This window comes from Triticum dicoccoides, chromosome 7B (assembly GCF_002162155.2).
Source record: "Triticum dicoccoides isolate Atlit2015 ecotype Zavitan chromosome 7B, WEW_v2.0, whole genome shotgun sequence".
NCBI lineage: Eukaryota > Viridiplantae > Streptophyta > Magnoliopsida > Poales > Poaceae > Triticum > Triticum dicoccoides.
Window position 1 is genome coordinate 41,360,125 of NC_041393.1, and position 5,686 is coordinate 41,365,810.

A 5,686-nucleotide genomic window follows, 5' to 3' on the forward strand; every position below is an offset into this window, starting at 1 on the left:
AGAGCTCCCGGAGGGTTTGGTGCTCGGTTGGGTTGAATTCCCATAAAGTACAGGCTTGACGCTGGCAAGGAAGAACCAGGCGGACTAGCATCACCTGCACCATGTCAACAAGCTTGACGTCCTTGTTGACCATATTCCGAACACGCGTCAGGAGCAGTGACAGCTCATCAGACGAGCACCAGTTCGGGCCCTTCTTGGGCCAGGACGTTAGCCGCAGTGGAGCTCCGGACCTGAACTCGGGAGCTGCTGCCCATTTTTTGTAGCGTGGTTCGGTGATATAAAACCACTGCTGCTGCCACTCCTTGACGGAGTCGTTAAAAGTGCCCTTCGGCCAAACAACCTTGGGCATCTTGCTCACCATGGCGCCTGTTGGAAATATGCCCTAGAGGCAATAATAAATTAGTTATTATTATATTTCCTTGTTTATGATAATCGTTTATTATCCATGCTATAATTGTATTGATAGGAAACTCAGATACATGTGTGGATACATAGACAACACCATGTCCCTAGTAAGCCTCTAGTTGACTAGCTCGTTGATCAATAGATGGTTACGGTTTCCTGACCATGGACATTGGATGTCATTGATGACGGGATCACATCATTAGGAGAATGATGTGATGGACAAGACCCAATCCTAAGCCTAGCACAAAGATCGTAGTTCATATGCTAAAGCTTTTCTAATGTCAAGTATCATTTCCTTAGACCATGAGATTGTGCAACTCCCAGATACCGTAGGAATTCTTTGGGTGTACCAAACGTCGCAATGTAACTGGGTGGCTATAAAGGTGCACTACAGGTATCTCCGAAAGTGTCTATTGGGTTGGCACGAATCGAGACTGGGATTTGTCACTCCGTGTGACGGAGAGGTATCTCTGGGCCCACTCGATAGGACATCATCATAATGTGCAAAATGTGATCAAAGAGTTGATCGCGGGATGATGTGTTACGGAACGAGTAAAGAGACTTGCCGGTAACGAGATTGAACAAGGTATCGGTATACCGACGATCGAATCTCGGACAAGTACAATACCGCTAGACAAAGGGAATTGTATACGGGATTGATTGAGTCCTTGACATCGTGGTTCATCCGATGAGATCATCATCGAACATGTGGGAGCCAACATGGGTATCCAGATCCCGCTGTTGGTTATTGACCGGAGAATGTCTCGATCATGTCTACATGTCTCCCGAACCCGTAGGGTCTACACACTTAAGGTTCGATGACGCTAGGGTTATAAAGGAAGTTTGTATGTGGTTACCAAATGTTGTTTGGAGTCCTGGATGAGATCTCGGACGTCAAGAGGAGTTCCGGAATGGTCCGAAGGTAAAGATTTATATATGGGAAGTCTTGTTTTGGTCACCGGAAAAGATTCCGGTTTTATCGGGAACGTACCGGGACCACCGGGAGGGTCCCGGGGGTCGACCAAGTGGGGCCACTATCCCCGGAGGGCAGCATGGGCCAAGTGAGGGAGGGGACCAGCCCTAGGTGGGCTGGTGCGCCCCCCCCCCCCCACCAAGGCCCAAGGCGCAGGGAAGAGTGGGAGGGGGCAAACCCTAGGGAAGATGGGCCCTAAGGCCCACCCCAGGTGCGCCTCCCCTCTCTCTCCCTCTGGCCGCCACCCAGATGGGATCTGGGGGCTACCGCCACCCTTGGGAAGGGAACCCTAGAGGGGGCGCAACCCCCTCCCCTTCCCCTATAAATAGTTGAGGTCTAGGGGCTGCCGAACTCATGAGTTTCTCTCCCTCATGGCGCAGCCCTACCTCTCTCCCTCCTCCTCTCCCGCGGTGCTTGGCGAAGCCCTGCAGGATTGCCATGCTCCTCCATCACCACCACGCCGTTATGCTGCTGCTGGATGGAATATTCCTCAACCTCTCCCTCTCTCCTTGCTGGATCAAGGCATGGGAGACATCACCGTACCGTACGTGTGTTGAACGCGGAGGTGCCGTCCGTTCGGCACTAGGATCTCCGGTGATTTGGATCACGACGAGTACGACTCCTTCAACCCTGTTCTCTTGAACGCTTCCGCTTAGCGATCTACAAGGGTATGTAGATGCACTCTCCTTCCCCTCGTAGTTGGTTTCTCCATAGATAGATCTTGGTGACACGTAAGAAAATTTTGAATTTATGCTACGTTCCCCAACAGTGGTATCAGAGCTAAGTCTATTGCATAGATTCTTTGCATGAGTAGAACACAAAGTAGTTGTGGGCATTGATTTTGTTCAATATGCTTACCGTTACTAGTCCAATCTTGTTTCGACGGTATTGTGGGATGAAGCAGCCCGGACCGACCTTACACGTACTCTTACGTGAGACAGGTTCCACCGACTGACATGCACTTGGTGCATAAGGTGGCTAGCGGGTGCCAGTCTATCCCACTTTAGTCGGAACGGATTCTATGAAAAGGGTCCTTATGAAGGGTAAATAGCAATTGGCATATCACGTTGTGGTTTTGCGTAGGTAAGAAACGTTCTAGCTAGAAACCCATAGCAGCCACGTAAAACATGCAAACAACAATTAGAGGACGTCTAACTTGTTTTTGCAGGGTATGCTATGTGATGTGATATGGCCAAGAAGAATGTGATGAATGATATGTGATGTATGAGATTGATCATGTTCTTGTAATAGGAATCACGACTTGCATGTCGATGAGTATGACAACCGGCAGGAGCCATAGGAGTTGTATTAATTTATTGTATGACCTGCGTGTCATTAAACAACGCCATGTAATTACTTTACTTTATTGCTAACCGGTAGCCATAGTAGTAGAAGTAATAGTTGGCGAGACAACTTCATGAAGACATGATGATGGAGATCATGATGATGGAGATCATGGTGTCATGCCGGTGATGATGATGATCATGGAGCCCCGAAGATGGAGATCAAAAGGAGCAATATGATATTGGCCATATCATGTCACTATTTGATTGCATGTGATGTTTACAATGTTTATGCATCTTATTTGCTTAGAACGACGCTAGTAAATAAGATGATCCCTCATTAAAATTTCAAGAAAGTGTTCCCCCTAACTGTGCACCGTTGTGAAAGTTCGTCGTTTTGAAGCACCACGTGATGATCGGGTGTGATAGATTCTTACGTTCACATACAACTGGTGTAAGCCAGATTTACACACGCGAAACACTTAGGTTGACTTGACGAGCCTAGCATGTACAGACATGGCCTCGAAACACAAGAGACCAAAAGGTCGAGCATGAGTCATATGGTAGATACGATCAACATGAAGATGTTCACCGATGATGACTAGTCCGTCTCACGTGATGATCGGACACGGCCTAGTTGACTCGGATCATGTAACCACTTAGATGACTAGAGGGATGTCTATCTGAGTGGGAGTTCATGAGATGAACTTAATTATACTGAACATAGTCAAAAGATCTTTGCAAATTATGTCATAAGCTCGCGCTTCAGTTCCACTGTTTAGATATGTTCCTAGAGCAAATATAGTTGAAAGTTGACAGTAGCGATTATGCGGACAGTAGAAAGCTTATGTCCTTAATGCACCGCTCAGTGTGCTGAACCCCAAACATCGTCTGTGGATGTTGCGAACATCGGACATACACGTTTTGATAATTACATGATAGTTCAGTTAAATGCTTTAGAATAGAGGCACCAAAGACGTTTTCGATACATCGCGGAACATATGAGATGTTTCGAGGGCTGAAATTGGGATTTCAGGCTCGTGCCCACGTCAAGAGGTATGAGACCTCCGACGATTTTCTTAGCCTGCAAACTAAGGGAGAAAAGCTCAATCGTTGAGCTTGTGCTCAGATTGTCTGAGTACAACAATCACTTTAATCGAGTGGGAGTTGATCTTCCAGATGAAATAGTGATGTTTCTCCAAAGTCATTGCCACCAAGCTGCTAGAGCTTCGTGATGAACTATAACATATCAGGGATAGATATGATGATCCTTGAAGTATTCGCGATGTTTGACACCGCGAAAGTAGAAGTCAAGTAGGAGCATCAATTGTTGATGGTTAGTAAAACCACTAGTTTTCGAGAAGGGCAAGGGCAAGAAGGGATACTTCATGAAACGGCAAATCAGCTGCTGCTCTAGTGAAGAAACCCAAAGGTTGAACCCAAACCCGAGACTAAGTGCTTCTGTAATAAGGGGAATAGCCACTAGAGCAGAATTACCCTAGATACTTGGTAGATGAGAAGGCTGGCAAGGTCGATAGAAGTATATTGGATATGCATTATGTTAATGTGTACTTTACTAGTACTCCTAGTAGCACCAGGGTATTAAGATACCGGTTCGGTTGCTAAGTGTTAGTAACTCGAAATAAAAGCTACGGAATGAACGAAGACTAGCTAAAGGTGAGCTGACGATATGTGTTGGAAGTGTTTCCAAGTTGGATGTGATGAAACATCGCACGCTCCCGCTACCATCAAGATTAGTATTAAACCTGAATAATTGTCATTTGGTGTTTGCGTTGAGCATAGACATGATTGGATTATGTCTATGGCAATACGGTTATTCATTTAAGGAGAATAATGGTTACTCTATTTATTTGAATAATACCTTCAATGGTCTTGCACCTAAAGGAATGGTTTATTGAATCTCGATCGTAGTGATACACATTTTCATGCCAAAAGATATAAGATAGTAATGATAGTACCACTTACTTGTGGCACTGCCATGTAAGTCATATTGGTATAAATCGCATGAAGAAGCTCCATGTTGATGGATCTTTGGACTCACTCGTTTTTGAAAAGTTTGAGACATGCGAACCATGTCTGTTGGTGTATACGCACGAAGAAACTCCATGCAGATGGATCGTTTGGACTCACTTGATTTTGAATCACTTGAGATATGCAAATCATACCACATGCGCAAGATGACTAAAAGCCTCGTTTTCAGTAAGATGGAACAAGATAGCAACTTGTTGGAAGTAACACATTTTGATGTGTGTAGTCCAATGAGTGCTGAGGCATGCAGTGAATATCGTTATGTTCTTACTTCATAGATGATTTGAGTAGATGTTGAGTATATTTACTTGATGAAACACAAGTCTAAATTATTGAATGGTTCAAGTAATTTCAGAGTGAAGTTGAAGATCATTGTGACAAGAGGATAAAATGTCTATGATATGATCATAGAGATGAGTATCTGAGATACAAGCTTTGGCACGCAATTAAGACATTGTGGAAATTGTTTCACAATTAATACCGCCTGGAACACCATAATGTGATGGTGTGTCTGAACATCATAGTTGCACCCTGTTGGATATGGTGCGTACCATGATGTCTCTTATCGAATTACCACTATCGTTCATGGGTTAGGCATTAGATACAACCGCACTCACTTTAATAGGGCACCACGTAATTCCGTTGAGATGACACCGTGAGAACTATCGTTTAGAGAAACCTAAGCTGTCGTTTCTTGAAAGTTTGGGGCTGCGACGCTTATGTGGAAAAGTTTCATCGTGATAAGCTCGAACCCAAAACGGATAAATGCATCTTCATAGGATACCCAAAATGGTTGGGTATACCTCCTAATTCAGATCCAGAAGCAAAAGTGATTGTTTCTAGAAACGGGTCCTTTCTCGAGGAAAAGTTTCTCTTGAAAGAATTGAGTGGGAGGATGGTGGAGACTTGATAAGGTTATTAAACCATCACTTCAACCAGTGTGTAGCAGGGCACAAGAAGTTGTTCCTGTGGCACC